The sequence below is a fragment of the Papaver somniferum genome, chromosome 10 (genome assembly GCF_003573695.1).
Source record: "Papaver somniferum cultivar HN1 chromosome 10, ASM357369v1, whole genome shotgun sequence".
In the NCBI taxonomy this organism is placed as follows: domain Eukaryota; kingdom Viridiplantae; phylum Streptophyta; class Magnoliopsida; order Ranunculales; family Papaveraceae; genus Papaver; species Papaver somniferum.
This window is the reverse complement of record NC_039367.1, coordinates 119,083,255-119,108,236: the sequence shown is the minus strand read 5'-3', so window position 1 is coordinate 119,108,236 and position 24,982 is coordinate 119,083,255. Positions and strand designations below refer to the sequence as shown.

At 44.8% G+C, this 24,982-nt stretch overlaps 1 pseudogene; it reads left to right on the top strand.

Annotated features, from left to right (window-relative positions):
• On the top strand, positions 1–24,672 carry LOC113317215 (annotated as a pseudogene).
• Positions 24,673–24,982: the final 310 nt, after the last annotated feature.

Sequence of the window (24,982 nt, the reverse complement as noted above, 5' to 3'; positions counted from 1 at the left end):
ATTCAGGGTTCCAAAAGATGGTGTACTTAAGCTCGTGGGACGAATTCGCGGAACGATCTATCCAATTGTTTCGCGCGGATCCCCAATCTGTATCCTTCCATATATTTAATTACTGCTTTTTCTTTTTGGTACGATCTCGTTTCCTTTTTGTTAATTAATTTTTGAGATTGAGTGGCTGTAGTGTCCACCAGTTATGTATCCTCTTTGCTACTAATGGAAACTTTGATTTAGCAAGGAAAATAATTAGTTACTGGTGTAGTTGCTACTTCTTTTGTTATCGATTGAGGCATCAATTAGTTTGCCATATAATTTCACAAAGTTAGTGTTGGTGTAAATAATCCACAGATTCAGGTGGAACAATCCTAGGTAGTGGGGGCATCGACGACAGATGAGGCGTGAAGCACCAAATCATTCTATCTGGCTTAGGCGCGAGAAAAGAGACACCAAGGAAACCCGTGCAGACAATACGTGTAAAGGTAGGAGGTGACAGAAGAGACAGCCATCGAGTACAAGAGCAATAAATACATTGACGAAGTAGTTGAGAAGATAAGAAGAATCTGGTCAAAGTAAGACTCGGCTAAGAATATCAAGGGCGACATCGTCCATACTCACTAACCGATCGACATCGGATGAATGGATGTCGGGAGAAGATATCACCAGGCCTAGCCCTACATCTCAGAAAAGACATCACCTGCTACCCGAGAAGGACATCAAGGAAGATACGTCGCGACTTACACTGTAACTTGGATGTATCATCACTTGTAGTTATAAATAGAGGGTCATGTAGAGAGTTAAAGGGCAAGTGATCAGTGAGGAAAGAGAGAATACTAAGAGATGGAGAGTGAGACTTGTGAGATTGTAAGAAGAGACATTCCTTGTAACCTTGAATCAAGTAATAAAGATCATCCCTTACCCCTGTGGACGTAGGTAATCATACTGAACCACATATATCTTGTGTTCTTGTGCATCTATTACTTGCTTACTTCATTAGGTGTGTGTATGTGTTTCTTTGGATGTAGTTGTAGAATTTTCCTCATCTACATTCTGGCGCCGACTAAGGGGACCGTGTAACATCTTTTGATACCTTGCATTAAGGCCATTAAAGAGGGATTCACAAGCTCCTAAATACATCCTTCGATGTTAGTTGACGCTAAGTGAAAGACTCTTATGGTTGAGAAATATGGGTTGATGGACGAGTCTTTTAAAGCTTTTTTCTTGTCTTCCTTTCCTTTTTGAAACTCGGTGTATTACTTTCGTTTTCATTTAATTTTCATCGAGTTTGTAAAGTTCTGATTTAGACTCGTGTCAACAATCAGAGTTGCTGTGTTCTTGCAAAACAAGATTCTCGTTGCATATTAATCAAAATTTCCTTTACTTTACAAGGTTCTCTTGTAAAATAAGATTGTGAGGTATGCTTTTGAAAACTTTCTCTTTACGTCAAATAGTTCTGATTAAGAAGTCCAGTTTAAGTTTTGATCGGTTATGTTTTCTTTTGTGACTGAAAATCCCAAAAGAACTGTCTTTTATGTTTGGTAGAAGCTAGAAAAAATACACCCCGCTGGTCGTGGGTAACTTAATCACAACAGTAGCAGCGATAAAATCAGCTCGAAATCGTTGAGTTAGGGTTTTTCAAAAGCTATGGCTAGAAAGGGTGCGATGAGTACTTTGACAATAGTCTCATCTTAACCCTGTCACAAGATCCCTACAACATCATCACAAAGCCAAAAGGAAGAGAAAACTTGTTAGGACAACGTGTGCTGGTGAGACACCGACAAATCGATTGACGGAGGTCATCACCACAAATCTTAGTCAAGAAAGAAATTTTCCGACCAAACGTACGGATAATTAATGATTTCTGGCACAAAGAATGTTGGGACAAACGATGATTAATGCATAATAAAAGTACCGAAAGAGACGCAACAAAACAACATTTTTAAAGATTGTCTTATTTGTCAAAACAACCTTTTTTGCTGAGTTCAACAAGATGAAGCAAAAAGGAATCATACTTGGTTGAACTTTTTCTTTTTCTGAAATTCAGAGTTGTTGTACTTCATCCTTAACTTTTTCAAAAACAGTCCAAAGTGAGGTGTTGTATGTTTTTCTGACGTATGAAGGGAAGGGAGAGCCGAAGAGTATCAATCAGACCCGAGCCGATGGCAAGTACTTCTGGGACGGGCAGGATTCTGAAGAATCGAACTGTAACAGGAACTAGCGCGCATGAGGGAGTAACGGACTCTCGACAAAACAGTCGACAGCATTAACAAGGAGAGTCCCGAGCACCGGGTGGAGGCATGGCAACTGTTAATGAGGAAGTCGACTTAGGCCAAGACGATGAACTCACCCCGAGAGAACTAAGAATTGACCCGTGTCAAATGAGACGAGGGGAGATGATAGATGGAATGACTGCATCGGACACAAAGGAAGACGAGGAGGCACGAATAATGCGAGAGGACCGTAGACGAGCTCGGCAATGCGCAGAGTATCAGAGGGATTTGGAACAAAAATGCGAGAGGCTTAGGCGAGTACACCTAGAATTGGGTGACACCACCCGAGACATCCCACCAATTGCAACCGCTCCCCCCGTAGCTCCTCCTGTGGCACCACCAGTTCCACCACCCAATACAGTAGGGAACCAAGGAAATGGTCATTCCAGTCACGAGAGCACCGACCCGACACTTCTGGAAAATCAGAGGAGACAGGAGTATATGATGAGGGAATTACAGAGAAGGAACCTGGCGTTGGAGCATGAAAACTATCAACTTCGAAATCAGAGATCTGGGTCACGAGGGTCATCGAGCCGAGGAGCCTCCAGCAGCCACACCCGATCAGGACGAACTCAAACACCTCCCTTGACCCGAGGACATGCACCCGACCCCAACCGGACGAGAAGCGGGTATGGTCCACCCGAAAATTCTTCAACCGACGAGAAGTGCATAATGGGAGATCCGAGGCGGCGACGGAGGCTAAGCTCAATCAACTTGAGGAGATGGTCAAGAAATTGGCGGGAGACGGCGATGACGACAAGTTGGCAGAGGTGATTAGCGAAGCACAGAAAACTACTTTCACCAAGGAACTTGAACGATCACCGTTCCCCCCAAAATGTACACTTCCAACCTTCCCATCCAGGTTTGACGGCACCGGTGACGCAGGAGAGCACATCAAGATGTACAACATGTCCCTACTACAATGGAAGAACTATGGCGTGGTAATGTGTAATTTTTTCCCAGCAAGCCTAGAAGGCGAGGCGAAGAACTGGTTTTATACTTTGCCCGATGAGTCCATTGGAAACTATGGCGTCTTAGTGGAAAAATTTCTCGAAATATATATGCATAACATTCATTTCTCGCCCAAGGGTGAACAAACTGTTCACACTGGAACGAAGGTTCAGGGAATCTTTAAGATCTCTAACGGACAGATGGAGGAAGATGTGCACGGATATCGGAAAAGTACCAGTCGACCAGCAGATTTTCAGATTCGAAAATTCATTAGGAAAATCCGACCCTATTTGGATAGCTATGTATACTGAGAAGACGCAAACCTTAAGGGAGATGAGAAAGATGCAAGAGCATTACATCGCCTTAGAGGAGATACAAGAGGGAGCGCAGGATAGAGGAGTACAAGAAGCCAGTGCGTCGGTAGAACCTGTTCCTCGAGAAGACCCAAAACGATCAGAGAAAAGGCCGATGGCACCACAACAAGGCTCGGGCAAGAAGGAATGGGTTGAGAAAGAAAAGAAACCTCGCCATGAACCAAGGACGTACAAGCCTCTGAATGAACCATTAGAGGAAATATTCAAGGAAGTAGAAAAGCGAAACGACATCAGATACCCAAAGACGAGGGGAATCCATTTTTACGAGACAAGAAACCATCCCGAGTTTTTCCATTACCACCAGTACCGAGGCCACTCGACTAACAACTGCCGGGAGGTAAAGGACATTGTTCAACATTTGATCCGAGATGGCTACTTACGACATTTTTTTAAGACAACGCCGACATCGATCCAACAACCCGATGCTCCCGTACATCAAGTGAGGATCGACCGAGGAACTCAGTTCACCTGCAACACCATTTCACACTCGGCGAGCCAAAGATACGACTTAGGGGGCAGTATCACTTCTAGAATTTGCAAGAGGGATCAGGCGGGAAAAGATATCCTTAGTGTAGCCAAAACTTTGCCTATGGAACCCTGGATGATGCAACCGATCACCTTCTCGCACAAGGACGTCCCATCGAATGGCCAAGCACATGGAGATCCCTTAGTAGTTACCTTACTCATCGAGGAGTGGGGGGTGAAAAGGATACTGATGGACAGTGGGAGCTCAGTCGAGGTCCTATTTTACGATACGTTCAAGAGGATGGAACTATCAGATGACGTTTTGATCCCTTCAACTTATCGAATCTACGGCTTCAACGGTACAGTGACAGTGCCAAAGGGGGAGGTCACTCTCAGAGTCTCGGACGGAGAGGGATACTTGGACACACTTACCACCTTTTGTGTAGTGGATGTCGTATCGCCCTATGAGGCTATCCTTGGCAGACCTTGGATCGCGGGTATCAAAGGTGTGGCATCGGCATACCATCAGAAGTTAAAGTTCCCATCTTACCGAGGGGTTGTGGAAATACTGGGTGATCCACGGGCTGCAAGACAATGTATGCAACTGGATATTCAACAAAATGAGGAAAGGCGGTCAAGACAGCGGCGAGAAAAGATCAAAGCTAAGGAGGCTAAGGCAGTGGAGGAGTTAGAGAAGGTACTCTCACAAGCCATTGCGACCTATGAAACATGCGAGCAAGAAGTTTTATAACAATCAAAGGAGGAGACGTCGTTCGAGGAATCAAAGCCTAACTTCTCGGCCTTAGAGGCTACCCGACAAATCAACTTACGGACTGAGGAGGAACCTAAGATATTGAAAATTGGGACCTTACTATCAGACGAACAAACAAAACAACTAATAACCTTATTAAAGGAACACCTGGATGTGTTCGCCTGGCAGATGCATGATATTGAGGGAATCGACCCAGAAGTATGCTCACACCACTTAAGAATAGATCCAAAATTCAAACCGATTCGACAAAAAATGCGGAGGATTACACCCGAGTTGCAGGAAGCAGTAGAGGCCGAGTTAAAAAAGCTACAAATAGCGGGGATTATTCGGAAGGCTCAATACCCCCAATGGATATATAATATGGTGATAGTCCCTAAAAGGAATGGAGGGGTCAGAATATGTATCGACTTCAGCGACTTGAATAAGGCCTGCCCGAAGGATAGTTTTCCCCTCCCCAGCATCGATCAATTGGTAGAGTCCATAGTTGGGTACAAGGCGATAACACTGATGGACGGGTACTCGGGATATAATCAAATTCCCCTAGCTCCCAAGGATCAAGAACATACGTCTTTCTTCACACCTAGAGGACTGTATTGCTACACCAAAATGCCGTTCGGATTGAGGAACGCCGGTGCCACTTATCAAAGGTTGGTAGAGGACATGTTTGATGAAAAAATACACGACACCATCGAAGTCTATGTGGACGATATTTTAGTAAAAAGCAAGGTGGCATACAATCATATTGATGATCTTAGGGAAATATTTCGAACCATGAGAAAATATAATATGCGAGTAAACCCGTCCAAATGCATCTTTTGGGTTACCTCGAGTAAGTTTCTGGGATACATAATCACTGATAAAGGTATAGAAGCCGATCCAAAGAAGATTATGGCTGTGTTGGAAATGCCGTCCCCGGTGACGATCAAACATGTACAATGGCTAAACGGAAACTTGGCAGCACTAGGACGATTCATCTCACGATCCTCAGATAAATGTAAAGATTTCTTCGGGACGTTAAAGAAAGGAGAAAAATTCAAATGGAGCGAGGAATGTGAGGATGCCTTCCAAAAGATTAAGCAACATCTCGCAAGCCTACCAGCTTTGCAAAGATCCAAGCCTGATGAAGTGCTTACCCTGTATCTCGGGGCAACAGGTTATGCCATAAGCGCAGTTCTAGTCAAGAATTTGGGGACCGAGGAGAAGCATGTGTACTTCATAAGCAAAACCATGAACCCGGCAGAGAAAAATTACACTAGAATTGAGCAGTTAATACTAGCCTTGGTATTTGCAACATAATAACTTCGAACATATTTCCAGACCCACAAAATTCGAGTGCTTACGAAGTATTCCATAGAGTCAGTGCTCGACAATGCAGCGAGGTCAGGACGGATTTCTAAATTGAGTGATCAAATCAAGCAGTTCGATATCTTCTATGAAATGAGGACAACAGTAAAGGCACAAGCGGTGGCCGACTTCCTGGCAGATTTCCCTTTAGACGATGAGGAAGGAGTTGAAGATATCCCGGGAATGGAAGAAGACCGAGAAGACTCCTCCGACCTCCTTGAAACTTGCATCCCGACGCGATGGGAAGTCTTCGTCGATGGGTCGTCCAACAAAGACGGGTCCGGCCTAGGGCTTGTCTTCACCACAGCAAAAGGGAAAAAGATGGTTCATTCTTTCAGGCTGGAGTTTAAGGCAACAAAAAATGTCACCGAGTACGAGGTCGTGATACATGCTTTACAAATGATAGTAGAAATGGGGATCCACGACGTGAGACTGACCAGCGACTCCCAGCTGGTCATTAGACAGATCACTGGGCAGTATGCTATACATGATCCAGTATTGCATAAGTATTGGGAGCTCACCCAATTCTATATCGTCCAAATACCAAACATCAAATTCCGACATATTTGTAGGAAAGACAATCGGCATTCGGATGCACTGGCGTATATCGCCTCCATGCTAACAGACTCAAGCATTGAAGGCATCAGAGTCATGAGAATCATGATGCCATCTGTCCCTGAGCCAGTAGACACAAAAGCATATGTAGCGGTAACTACAGCTGATAAATACGAGAACGACGATTAGCGCAAACCCATGCACCAATATTTGGAGATGGGAGAATTTCCCAAGGGACGACCCGAGATCAATAAATTTAAAAGCAAAGCGGCGGCATACGAATTGCGAGACGGCGTTATGTATAGGAAATCCTACCTAGGACCACTATTGAGGTGCCTAAGCAAAGAAGAAGGACACTCTATCTTGAATGAATTGCATTATGGGGTTGCGGGCAATCACAGCTCGGGTCGAAGCCTGGCAGCCCGAGCTAAGACCATGGGGTATTTCTGGCCATACATGAATGACGACACAAAATACATGGCATTAGCCTACGATGAATGCCAAAATTTTGGAAAAAAGATACATGCACCTGCAGTGACTTTGAACTCAGTAATCATCCCCTGGCCCTTTGCCAAGTGGGGGATCGATATCGTGGGACCCCTACACGTCGGGTCAGGGCAGAGAAAATACTTGATCGTGGCTACTGACTACTTCGCCAAATGGGTGGAAGCGGCACCACTAAGGTACATTCGAGATAAAGACGTCTTTCACTTCATTTGGGAGCATATTATCTGTCGTTTTATCATGTCGGCGGCAATTGTCTCGGACAATGGACAATAACTCCAAGGAAAGAACATTGACCTGTTATTTAACACCTATAAGATCCACAAAATCAAGGCTACGCCTATTTACCCACAAAGTAATGGCAAGCTGAGATTATAAACAAAACCATAGCCGACAACCTAAAGAAAAAGTTGGATGGAGAATATGGAGAGTGGTGCGAGGAGCTCTACAATGTCCTATGGGCATATAGGACCACCCTCAAGGAAGCAACCGGCTTATCACCCTTCATGCTAACATATGGGACCGAAGATATCCTCCCAACTGAGGCAATGATACCTACTACAAGGACTGAGGCGTGGTGCAGGAACATCTCGGCAGACCTCATTTTGGCTAAGCTGGATGATTTAGAAGAAACTAGAGAAATGGCCCTACAAAAAATGGAGAACTACCAAAGGAGGTTGTAACGTGAATACAACAAAAGGATTCGACCGAGAGAATTTCAACCTGGACAAGTGGTATTGAAGGAGCTACCCAGTTACGAACGTGATAAGAAAGTGGAAAGTTGGCGGCAAAATGGGGCGCACTCTATACTATAGTGGAAAAAGTCGGCGAAGGAGCGTATAAGATATTGAAACCAGACGGAACACCCGAGCCGAGACTGTGGAACACCCAACATCTGAAGTTATATCACCCATGAGAGGTGTATCACCAGGTATGATATTCTGTCATTTATTTCCTTAAAAATCCACGTGGAGTAGGGAATGTGACAATTGCGTCTAATGGTCATTCGTACTCGGGGCGACGGCAGTGTGCAAGTGCCGAGGTGACTTACACTCGAATGGACATTCATACTCGGGGCGATGGCAGTGTGCAAGTGCCGAGGTGTCTTACACTCGACGGGCTATTCGAACTCGGGGCGGTGGCAGTGTGCAAGTTACGAGGTAGTCTAAGGGCCCTGGTGGTTGGAAACCAGTGGCCGATTATCGGGGCATGGGTACCCGATAGTCGAGCATACAACATTGCTCTCATCGCAAGTGGCCGAAATCACTTGCCCAAGCTAGTTAATTGATAACTTCTTGGGATATCGAGCCAATAAAACCTAGGAATAACCGAATAACCTACCACTAGATCTAAATGACGGTGATGAGATACCTCAATCGGGACATGGCATTGGGCCCGATGACCCTCCCTGTTGTGTGTGTTCGACAGAAATTGACTCTATACTAACTAATTCAACTACTTTCATGCAGGAAAATGTCGACATGCCTTGACAAAACAACTAAATATACTCGTAACAACAAGCATGAAAATGTCAGAAGTTCAGTAAACAAACTGGTTGGCGATGCAGCACCCCTTAAAAAGAAAATGTTAGAGAAAATAACGATTTACAACCCAACATAAGGAGCATAATAGTGGCGCAGCACTACAAAAGGATCTATTCAGGTCTTTGGCGGAACTGATCCCGAACCATCCTTCTTAGCAGCAGCATCGGCTCGCTTCTTATCCATGACTGCCTTCACACCCTCTTTGACTTGACTATAAGCTCAGTATTGAACTTCTCTTTCTCGGACGCAAGATCCTGAGTCAATTGAAGATATGCCGCCTCGGCAATAGCTACCTGCCCGAGTAGCTGGGTCTCTCTCGCCTGAAGCTGGGTCTCTCTCGCCTTTAAACGAGCAGCTTCCTCCTCCAACGACTTCACTTTTCCTTGCTCAGCTAAAAATAAGAAAGACGATTAGTAACAGGGACACCCACATCATAGCACCAAAACACGAACAAACACAACACAATATGGGCTACAACACCTTCTAGCAAAGGAAAAACTACTTTAACGGTCTCCTCGGACTTAAGTAGACTACACTCAAGGGATGAAATCTTGGAAGTTAACTCATGATAACGTTGTTCATTAAACTCATTTGTGGGGCAATATTTCTTATGATCACTCCAATCAGCCTTCTGTCGATCATGTGCCTTCTGCAAACCTAACAACTGAGCCCGAACCCATTCCAACTCTTCTGATAATTGGCCCAAAGTTTGAAGCCTCCCTTGTAATTCCTGATTGGACCTATCAGCAACATTTTTTTCCTCTAAAATGCGCTGACGATCAGCATGCAAATCCACGTTTTGACGCCTTAAACGTTCACACTGGCCCTCCAAATTATCGACTAACAGAGCCCTATTGGCGGCAACACCTTGAGCACGGGAAAGACTCGCCCGCATATCATCTATCTCCTCGGGCACATATTCGAAGGTCTCATACCGGTATAGTTTGTCTTGGAGCTCTTCAAGTTCGGTTGCTTGACGATCAATTTTGTCATCCTTGTTAACGATTTTTTGGCGGAGATTCTCAACATGGCTCAGCTCAATATCCAGTTTTCTCTTTAACAAACGATATTCAGAAGCTGCATCGGCATCTATACTAGACATCTCAGCTAACAATATAATACTAAGTTCAGGATATTGTCACTACGAAATCAATCATATCTACTTAAGTTCTAAACAAATACCTTGGGTCTCAGCCAGTCGTTTCTATAACTCTCGGGCTCGGTCCTGCTCTTGTTTTAATTGGAGATGAAGACTCTTCTTCTTTGATAGTTCCTTTCGCCGAAGAGCAGCCTCCAACAACTCCTTATTGGCGACCTGAAAACACTATGAACGTCAGAAACCACTCGACGTTATAAATGTATGAATAAAGAAACACGACTCACCATTTGATCAAAAGTGCCCTTTAGACCGGCAGAGTACAAAGATACATCACTGATCATCTGATCATCAGACAATGAGGCAAAGGCGGGAGAAGTGAGAGCCCCGAGAGAATTGCATATCGGACCCGAGATAGTAAAGAAGGTAGCCCCACCCGAGCTCGGGGCAGGAATAACAGGAGAGACCTTTTCCAACAACACACCCTCAGGGGTAACATTTTATTCACCAGCACCAGATTCATCCTCTTTCTCGCCCACACCACCAGTACTATCGTTCTCTTCAAAAAGATCGTCATCATCCTCACCATCAGAAACAAGGAGAACAACACCATCAGCAAGAGTGACACTTCTACTAACAGACTGCTGGGGCATAACTTCCCCTTGGGAAGATTCATCGACCTTCGATTCTTTCTCCCATCCACTAGGCTTACCATATACAGCGGTAGAAGAAACATCAGAATATTTCTGAGACAACTTCCTCAGAAAATGAGACAAGGGAAGCCGCTTGTCGGGGTCCTCACCCTCAGTCGCCGGAGCATTCTTCACATCTCTCCTATCAGCTTTCGATTTTTGCACATGAGTCTTCGTTAGATCCATTCAAGGCAACAAATAGGGGCAAGCACATGTACTGAAGGAAGAGAAATATATTTGTTACCTTCCCTGCCTCTCCTTCGACTCCTGTACTAGGACCCCTATCCCTCTTCTTAGAAACCGAAGCTTTAAACTGACTACTTTGAGATTGAGACTGCAAAACAACAATGAATCAAAACATGACCCATCTGGATACCCGGGCCGACAAAGTTAAAATAGACGAAGCGACTTACTCGATCAACATTGACTACCCAGAACGGGTAGGACTCGGCTGGAGGAGGAAATTGGACATTAAGAAAAGGACCGTAGATAGTAAGCGGAACTCGGTCCCAATCCACATCACTGGTATGTCGGGCCTGCTTGTTAGTCGTCTTCCCCTCAGGGTCCTCATCCAGGAGAAGCTTCTTGAAACCATCAGGGATAGTCTTATTACGGTGAGGACTAGCAGCAAAACCGGTGAGGTCACCATTAGTGGAAGTCCCACTCCGATAATTGGCAGCAAAACTAGCGGGGAATAGTCGCCTGCTTCGGACGGATCATAGGTGGACCATGCCGTAGGAGTGCAACTGCCCCGACTTCGACTCTCCTACTCGTTTATGAGACGAAAAAGTATTACCATTCCACTGAGCTAACGCACGATGAGGACGAAGCTTTGAAAGAGCCTCATACATGAATGGACGACTAGGGTTGTACAGAGGGAAGCGTAGTCCGAGCTCCAATTGACCTTTGGTGACGACGGTGTTTATGGGTGAAAACTATTTCTGCCAGTTTTGGTAATTTGGGGTGTGTGGATGAGAAATGAATCTAAACCCTAAATAAATGCACTGCACGAGAGTGCTTGTGATTCGAGAAATCAACCTGTACAACTCTGGCCTAAACCAAGAAATGACCGTTCCAGACTTGCTTCGGTCACAAAGTGAAGGAGATGGGGTTGATCTTAGGGAGGGAAGCGAAGAAGGTGTTGAGATTGTGAAGGTGTTGGCTGTGTATGACTTGTATCAGAAAGCTGAACTAGCTTGCAGAATGAAAGCTATCAGTTCTGGTGTTGGAATACGATTATATCAACACTTGGCTTCTATCTCGTCTTGTGTTGTTTTGAAATAGGGAGGAGAACCTATTTATACAAGTCATTGAGCCTTACCCACGTCTCTCATAGGAAGTGGAGAAAGTGGAGTGATGGAGTAGTGGAGTTGCGTGTGTTAGTGTCACACGATTAGTCTTGCCCACTTCTCCCATCATCACTAACCGTCCATGTCTTCCTGACACGTTCTTGTGATGGCGCGTTGTGCGCTGCACGCTGTAAACCGCCAGACCAATACCCCAGTATGTATCCCCCAGTTTGTGACATGATTAATGTCTCGAGTGTGTAGATCGTGGGACCCATAAAAGGTAGCATGTGATGATAATTTATTTAGGAAGTCGATATTTGTGAAATATCGTGTGTATTCTATGCAGGTAATGCATCAAATATAATCAGCATGTGTGAAGCATCGTTGTTTTTAAAGCTTAACGAAGTAAGTCACGATTAAGCGTCTTAAAATAGATGCATGTCTAGCCATCTTTGAGTGATAGTTTGGAGGCTGTACAGGTAAGTCCTGACTTGGACGATCACTTTGTGTGGATGAGTGGTGGACGGTGATTGTGGTGATGCCTCACTAGTCGCCTAATTCCTATCTTAGGTTGTCCGTCCAAGATGGTGAAGTTGGACTGACAAGATGGATTGCGACCCACATCTCCGACCGTTGGATTAGGGTATAGGAGGTGCTCAAACACCAACCTTTAGCTTGGTCGAATCCAAGCGTGGGAGACATATTTTGCAGGGCCGATCGGGCATGTGTGCAGACGGCATGCTGGTGTAGGCGCCTATACCTCACTGTCTCATGAAGGTGCAATCTAGACCACTGAATTTTTCAGGCAAAGAGGAATGACTGAGATTGATTTGCAACATAAATCTCATGCCGCAAAGGTCGCGCGTCATTCCTACTTCGGGCGCATATTTCGAGACGACCAAGCTTGGTCGGTCTTGGACGATCAGTCAGGCATGCAGACGCGGGCTGGTGTACACGTCTGTACCTTATTGTCCCATAGAAACGTGATCTAAGCCACTCAATTTGTCCGGCGAAGTTGAGTGGTCGAGATTGGTTTGCAATTGGGAAGTGTGACCACGCCTAGTTTGGGCGTGCGAATCGAGGCAACCAGTCATGGTATGCCTTGGCCGATCAGGTATGGAGATAGATGGGCCCACAGTGATCGTGTTGATACTCACTGGACCTGCTTAGTCTATTCCTGGACCCTTCATTCGAGCAAGAAAAGATGGACGCTCGTGATCGATTTGCGACACAAACCCTAATTAGGGTTTTTGGCCGGCCGCGTGTTAGCTAGTTTGGCTAACCGAAAATACGTGTTATATACCTCATCTGGAGAGGCCGATTGTGTGGGGCTATTATTAGGCCGGTGCTGAGTGCGGTGGTATGTGTCCGACCATCTCAGGGTTAATCTAAGCCATCCAACCATGCTGGTGAATTTGGTTGGTCGTGATCAATTTTAGGTTTTTAGTGGACTTTTCTGCGACCCTCAATTCTCCACGCTGACGCAACTTCGGACAATCGTATATTTCAATCTGGTCAGGTTAGGGAAGAGTCGGTCATGCAGGTAGGAAGAAGGTCCGCGGGTGTACAGGACAAGCTTTGCCTAACCGGTCATAGGATAATTTGCGCCGTCCAACCATGCTGGTGAAGTTGGACGGTCGTGATGAATTTGAGACTGTCGTAGGCCGTCTTGTGCGCACGAACTTTTCCAAGCTGCTCCACACCAGTATGGATATCCATTCTGGCGTTTGGCGATTATTTTGTCAGGCGTGACTTTGCACCTTTGTGGCCGACTTGCGTGGTCGTGATTATTTCCAAGACTGTCGTAGACAGTCCAGATGCTCGATCGGGTTAGTATAACACTCCGAGAATTGCAGCATGTACGGGTATTTCGTATGTGCTTCACTATTAACGCTTGGAGATTCGTGTTGCTCTGTTGAGAGCAACACTCAGTCGTCATGCCGCACCAATAATGAGAGTGGAGCAGTACAAGAAATACAAGGCTGGTCATGCATTAATTGATAATGCTATAAGTTTATAGTGAGGAGGTATTCACCATTTTATCAGTGGCTTTATCCTTTGCAGGATGTTAGCGCATAATTTCGGCCTTTATAATTTTAGCCTTTAATGAAAATCCACCATCAACACTAGGTAAATTAGCGAAGTGAAGAAGTATTCATCACTTATCAGTGGCTTTATCCTTTACAGGATGTCAGTGCATAAATTTGGTTTTACAATTTTAGCCCTGAACTAAAATCCACCATCAACATTAAGTCCCCTGCCTAGCACATAATGGTTACACTATTGTGTGGTAGGCATTAGATGGTGACATATACAGATAAAACTTATGAGACAAAGTTATATGTTACCAGGAGAGACGGGTCGTCCTGTCCATGGAGAATTTCACGTTCAAGAGGCGTCTAGGCGAGCGTTCCCCTAGCATGATGTCAGTCTTGCCTGCTTCGATCGATCTTGCTATGCCTGCTTCTGTCGAGAGCCTGCTTCGTGCTTGCTCCGCTCGAATGTGGGGATGTTGTGGATGCTTCGTTCGTGGGAGTACGCCAGGTGTGACGACGACCTTAGTGGGACCGATTTCCTCCTTTGGGTATTTGATATAAGAAGGGAATAGAACTTGTATGATCCTCTTCCCATAGAAAACCGTGCATGAAACCCTGGACGGATGTGGACCCCACCATGTATATGCTTCAACCAATCGTCACCCTGTTGCACATGTTTGATAGGCATGTGGGTCCGCCTACTTCGCTCAATCGTGGGACTCATCATGCGCCTGCTTGATCGATCGTGGGCTTGTTATGCCTGCTTCGGTTAAATGTAGGCCCACTCTGTGCCTTCTTTGGTCGAATGTGGGACCCGATGTAAGCATGCTTTCTTCGAACATGGGCAGATGTGCATGCTTCGATCAAACACGGGTCCACCGTGTACATGCTTCAAACGTCGGCCTTGTGCTTCGACTGAAAACCGGCCCTGCTGTGTGCGCCTATTTCATTCGAATACCAGCCTTATGACCTTGATTAACACCGGCTTCATAGACTCGACCAACACCAGCCTTGTTTGCTGACGTGGCCCAATATCAGCCTTGTGACCTTGATCGGCCTTGACCAATACCGGCTTGACGTGACCCAATACAAGCCTACTTGCGTGACGTGATATCAGTCTTGCTTGCGTGACGGGATATCCGTCTTGCTTGCGTGACGGGATATTAGCCTTGCGATCTCGACCAATACCAGCTTCGCGGACTTGAGCAACACCGGCTTTGTTTGCTGACGTGGCTCAATACCAGCCTTGCTTGCTTTGCCCGAATGTGGGACCCGTCGCATGCCTGCTTTGCTTGGGGCCGGCTGTGCCTGCTTTGACCAATCTGGGGATAGTTGTGCCTGATCGAGTGGGACCCGCCGCGTGCCTGCTTTGACCAGACACCAAACCTGTTGCCTCACCCAACACTAGACTTGCTCATTGACCAACACCGACCTTGCTGTCTAGTTTCGTTCGAACACCGGCCTTGTCCCGTATACCAGCTTTGCTACTTCTACCAATACCGGCCTTGCTGTTGTGACGTCTTGCTGACTAACACCGGTCTTGCTAACCATCGGTCTTCCCTTTGCTCGTGGGACCCAGGCGTGCTTGCTTTTCCCAAACGTGAACCTTGTATGTTCGAACGTGGTGTGGGTCCCGCTGAGAGCGTTGAAGCAGCTTCTGGAGCGAGCAGGTCCTGGAGAGCGTTAGAGCAGCTTCTGGAGCGAGCAGGAACCGGAGAGCGTTGAAGCAGCTTCTGGTGGAGGGAGCGTTGAAGCGGCTTCTGCTGGGGAGCCGTTTCTGGTGGAGGGAGCGTTGAAGCGGCTTCTGCTGGGGAGCCGTTTCTGGTGGAGGGAGCGTTGAAGCGGCTTCTGTTGGAGAGAGTGTTGAAGCGGCCTCTTCTTCAGCTTGGTTTCCCTTTGCGAATTACATGCTTCTTGATTGACTATCTCTCTTGTGCTGAAGAAGTTCTTGACTGACGGCGAAGGAATTTCATGCTGAGCCTCAGTCCCCAAGCGTGGTCTACGTGGCTCCATCTTGTATGCCCGATGGGTCTTTTGTACGTAATGGTTGTTGATATGGTGAAGCTCTGGATGGTATCAATCGACGAGCAACAAAAGTTCTTGGTAGAAGCTGTGATCAGAAGAGACTGGCAGGGAGAGGCGTGGTGGCAACTTGCACGAACTTGGCACCCTATTAAGTCCCAGGTGCAATCTCCTTTGGTAACGGAACTAATTTTTCCACGGGAGACAAATTCTGAAAGCGTCTGTCATTGATCTAGTTACCGTCGATCCAGATATGGAATATCTTGGACGTTGTTTCATTATTGCGGCAGTCGTGCACGTGGTGCTAGAGTTGAAGTTGGCAATTTTGGATGCGCAGGATGTTGTATCTCGGTGGCTTTCCTCTTGCTGCTTTAGTGAAACTGCTTACAGAAGGCTGAAGGTTGTATTGCCTGTTGGTGAGATGTATTCTTCCGCGAACATCATGATGCTCTTCATTACTGGCAGGCTTGTTCTTCTAGCAAGGCAGGTACTGTCGCAACTAAGCGTTTAGCAGCTTCACGGAGTTCAGAGGATGTCTGAAACCGCAGGTTCTTCGACAAAGCACGATAGACAGGTTCCTTCATATTGATGCACAATTACACCACTTATTGTTCAGTCATATTTGGATCGTGACCCTCAAGTGTCCTGAATTCGGGACGCTCCAGTATATCTGAAGATGTCCCTGGCTCGCTCTTTGTCCGGGCTGACATGATAGGTGAACCCTTTGCTATGATTTGGAGATGACAATATTCGTTGAATCTTCTGAAACGCTTCCTGTTGTAGTGCGGTCTAGACGAAACTTTCTCCTCTCTTCAGCAAGGGAGTGAATGAAGCAACGAGCTGGGCTAATCCAGGTATAAAACGTGGAATTCACCTTGCCCATGAAGCTGTGGAGCCCCTTAACGGTTCGCGGCAGCGGCATTATGAGGATATCTTGAGTCTTGGGTTTGACTACTATATCGTCCACGTAGTCTTCAACTTGCTTATGCATCATGTCATGGAAGATTGTCGTCATAACGCGTTGATACGTCGCACTGGCACTTTTCAAACCGAATGGTATTACGGTATAACAAAAGTTTCCAATAGGGTTTGAAAAGATGTCTTACTTGCACCATGATCATGCAACCTTATCTGGTTGTAGCCGCTACATCCATCCATGGAGGAGAACATGTCGTGTTCGCTGGTAGCATCTACCAACGTGTTGATGTTAGGTAGATGAAATCGTCATTGGGGCAGCATTCGTTCAAGTCTCTGGAATCCATGCAACACCTGATCTCGCGCCTGAATTGCCTCGGAGATTGTTTGACCGGCTTGGATCGGAGATTGTATGAATGCTTACACAAGGTCGAGCTAATGGAGATAGGCCTAGGATATTCCTCATCGTCAAGCTCATCAGTTGTGGAGTTGGTACCATCTTGCAGCTGTCGTGGAGCGTCTAGCACTTCTTCTTGTGGCTCATCGTTGTTGTATCATTCCGTTGGGCGGAGAGAAGAACTGAGATGCCTCGTCAGCAAGGATACATAATGGGGCCTAGCCTTCGATGATGCAAGTTGGTCCTCCTCCTGGATCGATACTCACGTGGGGGAGTGGGATGCAATGGACTTTGTCTGATCCTTCCTGCGGAGATTCCCTCGGTTTGGACAGTTCCACTCCGCATATTCGTGCGTAAGAAGACAATGATGTAGGAATACGAATGACTTCTTTATTAGGCATAGTCTTCAGGCATTGGTGATACGTTGAAGGGACGATCCCGTATGTGCTGGTCTGGTTTCCTTCAAAGTCTGTCATTGTGGTAGGATGCCATACGATCTTGCCTAAGCCAACCTGGAACGTCCTGAGAGTCTTGAGAGTAATCACATTCGAAGAAGCTCCCGTGTCGATGAGGGCCCTCTTGAACTCTGAATCCTTGATGCGTGCAGTAACGTGTAGGTCCGGTTGTGACCTTCTTCTGGTTTATTGCAGCAAAACGTCTTTGCCCGATGATTCTTCGAGAGGTGTAAAAGTTCGCATAAACTTTTCACTAGAGAAACCGCTTCCTGATCCACCGGCCTCTGGCTCATAGTGAGACGATTGACTTGAGGAGGATCGTTGTGAGGATCAGTCCCTAGTGTAGGAATCTCCATGACAGGACCGTTCATATTTGATGTCGCTTCTTTGATCAGGTCCATGTAGGTCCGCGCCGCTGAAGTACCTTCTCTGGGTGTGTTGAATGTGTTCCTTGTTGGCTCCAAGGGTTGTCGTGGCTCTTGTGGCAATCGATCAGTTAATGCTTTAAGAAAAGTGAGTACCTCTTTATGAGTTGCAGCCATATCCGTTTGAGTCTTAGCAAGGACTTCCTGCCTCTCCATCAAATCTGCGATGGTAATGGGAGATGGTCCTCCTCTTGCTCCTCTAGCTCCTCGTCCTGATGAAGGGGTGGAAGTTGGTCTGGTGACGGCTGGAGGCGTTACACTTGAAGAGATGCCAGGGTTTTCGGCTGCTCTGGCTCTGGTGATAGGAGGTGTCACGCCCAATGGAATATCTCCTCCTGCTCCGTTGGTGCTGGTAGTAGAGGAAGTAATTCCACGAGATACATTGATGGTATTGACTGGCTGCAGGGTAACACCGCTGATTGGGATATCAACACCGAGAGTTTTGTCAGCGCTAGTCCCGTCAGGATTGGTTGCTGATCCAGACCTAAGATCCACCATTTCGAAATTGATAAGATTGAATTGGATTTGAAAATTGATTTTGCAACCGAGAGATTAATCTCCCACTGTGGTCGCCAATTGTTTATAGGTGAAAACTATTTCTGCCGGTTTTGGTAATTTGGGGTGTGTGGATGAGAAATGAATCTAAACCCTAAACAAATGCACTGCACGGGAGTGCTTGTGATTCGAGAAATCAATTTGTACAACTCTGGCCTTAACCAAGAAATGGTTGTTCCAGACTTGCTTCGGTCACAAAGTGAAGGAGATGGGGTTGATCTTAGGGAGGGAAGAGAAGAAGGTGTTGAGATTGTGAAGGTGTTGGATGTGTATGACATGTCAGAAAGCTGAACTGGCTTGCAAAATGAAAGCTATCAGTTCTGGTGTTGGAATACGATTGTATAAACTCTTGGCTTCTGTCTCGTCTTGTGTTGTTTTGAAATTAAGGAGGAGAACCTATTTATACAAGTCATTGAGCCTTAACCACGACTCTCATGGGAAGTGGAGAAAGTGGAGTGATGGAGTAGTGGAGTTGCGTGTGTTAGTGTCACACGATTAGTCTTGCCCACTTCTCCCATCATCACTAACCGTCCATGTCTTCCTGACACGTTCTTGTAATGGCGCGTTGTGCACTGCACGCTGTAAACCGCCAGACCAATACCCCAGTATGTATCCCCCAGTTTGTGACATGATTAATGTCTCGAGTGTGTGGATCGTGGGACCCACAAAAGGTAGCATGTGATGTTAAGTTATTTAGGAAGTCGATATTTGTGAAACATCGTGTGTATTCTATGAAGGTAATGCATCAAATATAATCAGCATGTGTGAAGCATCGCTGTTTTTAAAGCTTAAAGGAGTAAGTCACGATTAAGCGTCTTAAAATAGATGCATGTCTAGCCATCTTTGAGTGATCGTTTGGAGGCTATACATGTAAGTCCTGACTTGGCCGATCACTTTGTGTGGATGAGTGGTGGACGGTGATTGTGGTGATGCCTCACTGGTCGCCTAATTCCTATCTTAGGTTGTCCTTCCAAGCTGGTGAAGTTGGACGGACAAGATGGATTGCGACCCACATCTGCGACCTGGATTAGGGTATAGGAGGTGCTCAAACACCAACCTTTAGCCTGGTCGAATCCAAGCGTGGGAGACATATTTTGCAGGGCCGATCGGGCATGTGTGCAGACGGCGTGCTGGCGTAGGCGCCTATACCTCACTGTCTCATGAAGGTGCAATCTAGACCACTGAATTTTTCAGGCAAAGAGGAATGGCTGAGATTGATTTGTAACAGAAATATCATGCCGCAAAGGCCGCGCGTCATGTCTACTTCGGGCGCGTATTTCGAGACGACCAAGCTTGGTCGGTCTTGGCCGATCAGTCAGGCATGCAGACGCGGGCTGGTGTACACGTCTGTACCTTATTGTCCCACAGAAACGTGATCTAAGCCACTCAATTTTTCCGGCGAAGTTGAGTGGTCGAGATTGGTTTGCAATTGGGATGTGTGACCACGCCTAGTTTGGGCGTGCGAATCGAGGCAACCAGTCATGGTATGCCTTGGCCGATCAGGTGTGGAGATAGATGGGCCCACAGTGATCGTGTTGATACTCACTGGACCTGCTTAGTCTATTCTTGGACCCTTCATTCGAGCAAGAAAAGATGGACACTCGTGATCGATTTGCGACACAAACCCTAATTAGGGTTTTTGGCCGGCCGCGTGTTAGATAGTTTGGCTAACCGAAAATACGTGTTGTATACCTCATCTGGAGAGGTCGATTGTGTGGGGCACTTATTAGGTCGGTGCTCAGTGCGGTGGTATGTGTCCGACCATCTCAGGGTTAATCTAAGCCATCCAACCATGCTGGTGAAGTTGGATGGTCGTGATCAATTTTAGGTTTTTAGTGGACTTTTCTGCGACCCTCAATTCTCCACGCTGACCCAACTTCTGACAATCGTATATTGCAATCTGGTCAGGTTAGGGAAGTTGAACGGTCGTGATGAATTTGAGACTGCCGTAGGCGGTCTTGTGCGTACAAACTTTTCCAAGCTGCTCCACACCAGTCTGGATATCCATTCTGGGCTGGCGTTTGGTGATTATTTTTTCAGGAGTGATTTTTCACCTTTGTGGCCGACTTGCGTGGTCGTGATTATTTCCAAAACTGTCGTAGACAGTCCAGATGCTCGATCGGGTTAGTATAACACTCCGAGAATTGCAGCATGTACGGGTATTTCGTATGTGCTTCATTATTAACGCTTGGAGATTCATGTTGCTCTGCTGAGAGCAACACTCAGTCGGCATGCCGCACCAATAATGAGAGTGGAGCAGTGCAGGAAATACAAGGCTGGTCATGCATTAATTGATAATGCTATAAGTTTATAGTGAGGAAGTATTCACCATTTTATCAGTGGCTTTATCATTTGCAGGATTTAGCGCATAATTTCGGCCTTTACAATTTTAACCTTTAATGAAAATCCACCATCAACACTAGGTAAATTAGCGAAGTGAAGAAGTATTCATCACTTATCAGTGGCTTTATCCTTTACAGGATGTCAGCGCCTAAATTTGGTTTTACAGTTTTAGCCCTGAACTAAAATCCACCATCAACAGACGATCACCTCGGCCGAGTGAGGGAAATTCACAACATCACTTCTCTTCAGAACTCCCCTTTGGCCCGACAAGAGTCTGATGTCGTAACCATGAAGATCAAAATCACTCTTCAACTGCTTGATGAACTGTTCATCATTCAAGTCTTTGGCAACTTTCTTGTCATTCCTACATACAAATGAAGGAGAACCATCAGAGAGGATAGAGTTAATGGCATGATGATCATGGTGTGAAGGGCTGTCAACAATAAACAAAGAATCAATGGGAACACCATTATCCTCAGAAAAGGTATAACTAACACACCTCTTCTCTGTCATGGAGGGAGTCGAAGAAGCCATGGAAGAACTGTTGGGGAGAAACTTCGAACTAAAGATGATAACAAGCAGCAAGGGGAAAGCAATGGAAGGATCAAAGGATGATTGAAACTTTCAGAGAATCAGGAGATAAAGGAATATCAGAGCAGCAGTTGGAAGAAGAAACTAAGGAGAGAGAATGTAAATTTTCGGAGAAAGTAAACGTGAAAATCCAAGGGTTTAAGGCTCGAATTTATAGTCCCAACAATTGTAACCGGCGGAGAGGGTAAACATGTCATGAAGACGAGTGTAGTGGGGAACAGCATGGTGTGAAACACGGCATGGCAGCGGACGTGGAAGGCGAAGCAGTTTCTTCCCCTCGTGTCGATCACACGAGTGAAAAAAGGGGCATAAATGTAGGTGTAAATAATCCACAGATCCAAGTGGAGCAATCCTAGGTAGTGGGGGCATCGACAACAGATGAGGCGTAAAGCACCAAATCATTCTACCTGGCCTAGGCGCGAGAAAAGAGACACCAAGGAAACCCGTGCAGACAATACGTGTAAAGGTCGGAGGTGACAGAAGAGACAGCCATCGAGTACAAGAGCAATAAATACATTGCCGAAGTAGTTGAGAAGATAAGAAGAATCTGGTCAAAGTAAGACTCGGCTAAGAATCAAGGGCGACATCGTCCATACTCACTAACTGATCGACATCGGATGAATGGATGTCGGGAGAAGATATCACCAGGCCTAGCCCTACATCTCAGAAAAGACATCGCCTGCTACCCGAGAAGGACGTCAAGGAAGATACGCCGCGACTTACACTGTAACTTGGATGTATCATCACTTGTAGTTATAAATAGAGGGCCATGTAGAGAGTTAAAGGGCAAGTGATCAGTGAGGAAAGAGAGAATACTAAGAGCTGGAGAGTGAGACTTGTGAGATTGTAAGAAGAGACATTCCTTGTAACCTTGAATCAAGTAATAAAGATCATCCCTTACCTCCGTGGACGTAGGTAATCATACCGAACCACGTATATTTTTTGTTCTTGTGCATCTCTTGTTTGCTTACTTCATTAGGTGTGTATGTGTTTCTTTGGATGTAGTCGTAGGATTTTCCTCATTTACAGTTAGTATAAAGAATTTTTGGATCAGAAAAACAAATGGAAGTAGGAAGTCTTATGATTTATGAGCCGGCCAAGTTAAGATTCAAGTTAACTAGTGATTTCTGAATTGCTGAGAAAGCGAGTTCAAGGTGACTAGGCAAATCGGACTAATTTAGTCGTTTGATCTCAAAACACGGTTATTGAACATTTTATGTGTTGAGGCTACCACTTAGATATAGAGTCATAATGTGTTGAATATGTTAAACTAAACAATTCTAATTATCAGATGTGATGATATTGATGAGGTATGGTACCGGATGTTTACCTTATTAGTAGGATCCACAATCAGAATCCTTTCTTGTTATTCTAATCTTTGTTTATTTATTGTGATAATTTGGGTTTTGGATTGATTTTTTCTTGATTCATTTCATAGTCTGGGGTTAAACTTAGTCAAGGTATGTAAAGAAATACCGACATTGTGACGGGAAGTTGGTTCTCAAAGTTACTGATAACCGGAGGTACGAATTCTTCTTTACTATATTTTACTGCTAGCTTATTATATGCGTAATTTTTATGTCATCGACAATAATTGTTGAGTAGAACCCGAAAAGCAAATCTAACTTTCGAGTTTATTATAATGCAGTGAATGTAACTATTCTAGAATAAAACCAAGATTGTTTGTGAATTAGGCAAAAAAATTGCTGTAAATTAACAGCGATTTTTGTGGCGAAAATCTTGGTTAGCCCACCCTTGATTCCGCCCATGGGCTGGACCAAGTAAGAGTGTCTACATTTTAAGAACCCATTGGCTAAGAGAAACCTAAAGGGTAAACCAAAATGCCAAGTTTTAGCATGCATCCTCAGCATTCGAGTGAGAATTCCTACAGAAAATGACACAACATACTTGGAGTGAACGCCTTTGAATGCCGGGCAACAAAATTTATGTGCTTTCTTCAGTGTCAAGTCTAATTGATATATATATGTGATGATTAAGATACGTAGTGGTGTATGTTGTCATGGTAATGCTTTGGAATAAATATGTGTTACTCCCTCTGTTTCTGAAAGACCGTCCGCTATTCCATTTTTGTATGTTTCAAAAATGTGTCCAGCTTCTGTCTATAGTCATATTTTTCCAATGAACTCTCTAACATACCTTTAAGTTTTTTATATTCATAATTTCTATTTTAATGAGACCCAATCTAGAATATTAATGAAGTCTGTATAATTAAGGAAAAAAATATATCCTTTTGAAGACAATATATGTATGGTTTCAAATTAAATTCTTATTAAGGTTATACTCCATAAGTATACAATCTTTATTGATACTGTTTTTATAAATCAATATGTTTTAGTTTTTTTTTCTATTTACAATCCCAATACAATTTTTGGTAGTTTTTACTACTAACATATTTATTGAAATAAATTAGACAAGTAATTAAGGATGGGAATGTGAACTACCATAGTCTTCTTAATATCATGACAAAGTCAAACCGGACTGTCTTTTGGAAACGGAGTGAGTATTTGGTTATTCCCCAGATTTTCTATTTTTGTGTAAAGATGCTATATGAATTGGATGTTATCCCCTTCATGCTACATGCAACATGTCAAATGATGTGTGCATTATGCTTATTTGTGGGTCTTCTAGTGCTGGCATGATTATGGGTCTTAAGTTCAAGACGGACCAGGCACAAGATGCTAAGAAGATGGAGAAACTGAAGAACATCTTTTTTACGTTCGGGTCCTGATGGTACTGTATTTTCTCCTTAACCTTTTTTCTTATTTACGTATCACCACACAAGATCATAAACCGAATCAATACCTTAGAGCATAGCTACGTTTGTCTTTGCCCTATTTGATAGAAAGTGGTTTTGCTTTTATGAGAAGCCTTTTAGCCTTTGGAAATTCTTACTTTTATGAGGTACTCAAGACACTTCATTACGAATCTTGTCAAACATCAGCCACGGTTAACGCCTAAACATGCCTTAATTGAATGTTATGCAGCGGATATAACAGAAGTATCTGGAAAAGAGCAAGCAGAAACACAACCAACCAAGAGAGGAAGAGGAAGGAAGCAATGACATGCTCATATTTGTTAGTGTCCTATGGTTGTGAAGAAAGATGAGTGATTTTAATTTGACTTGCGAGTAGTATTTCTTGCTTTACTCACTGTTCTCTTTTATATCCGGTTAAATTGGGGCCTATGCCGCTTAATTGGGGCCTATAACTACATGACAAAATAGGGTCATTGGGGAAAAATTCATAGAAACCCCTTAACCAACTATTTTTTAATGGCTAATTTATCCTTAATTAATTAGTTTTAATTCGGGTAATTAGTGGTAAAATATCGTGTTAGATGTGAAATTAAAGTGTGTTAATGAATCCCTTGAAC